The sequence below is a fragment of the Neurospora crassa genome, linkage group II (genome assembly GCF_000182925.2).
Source record: "Neurospora crassa OR74A linkage group II, whole genome shotgun sequence".
In the NCBI taxonomy this organism is placed as follows: Eukaryota; Fungi; Ascomycota; class Sordariomycetes; order Sordariales; family Sordariaceae; genus Neurospora; species Neurospora crassa.
Window position 1 is genome coordinate 2,121,154 of NC_026502.1, and position 980 is coordinate 2,122,133.

A 980-nucleotide genomic window follows, 5' to 3' on the forward strand; every position below is an offset into this window, starting at 1 on the left:
TACTTTGTACGAAACGCCGTTTTTTCTTCGTTTTCCTCTCAAATCCGAATCTTATAATATATATCCTTTAAATTTAATTTTATAAAGACTTTAACTAACGATAACCAATTTAAAATCTTCTAAATAAGGGGTAATACCGTCCAATTCTTCTTTGTAACTTTATTTAGCGCTTTAAAATCGACGTAGAATTTTAACTTTCTACCTTTCTTTAAAATAAAAATAATAGAAGCGCCCGCTAAATTAATAGAGGAATAAATTTATCCCTTCTAGAGTATTTCTACTAACTATTTGTGTAATACTTCTAATTCCTTAACGTTTAATATATAAATTGGTCCCTAAGGCGCTAACTCCCCTTCGACTAAATTAATATAATATTCTAACCGATTATATTAAAATAAAAGTATAATTGAAGTTTCGAATACTAATTGGAATTCTTTATATTCTAGCGGAATAATCAGTTTAGAAACGGCGGGTTTGCCTTCTATTTTCTTTAATAATTCTAAGGGTTATAATAGTACTAGTTCTACGGAAGGTACTAAGGTAGGGTAAATACTATTAAATACTATTCAAAAAACCTTTATTAGGGGGGTAGGAATTAGAAGCAATTCGACCGATTCTATTATAATAAATAGGGTTACAAATTCTAATACTAAGGAAGAAGGGATTTTGAATAGGATATTTATATACGTAGGAGGGTAAAAACCCTCCTCTACCCTTATTATTTCCTAAAAGTCTAATAATAAAATTAAATTCTACTATAACCCTACTAAGATAGTTATAGCATTGTATACTTCCTTCGCCGGGGCTATATTTAATATAAGATTATTAATTTTAATACGAAATTAAAATAATTGTCGCTACTAATTAATATTAGAATTCTACTTATAAAGTTAGGAGTAATTAAAAATAATTTCTATAATTAGGAATTTAATTATAATAAAAATAATTCGTTTTATTCGCTTAATACTATAGGAGTTACG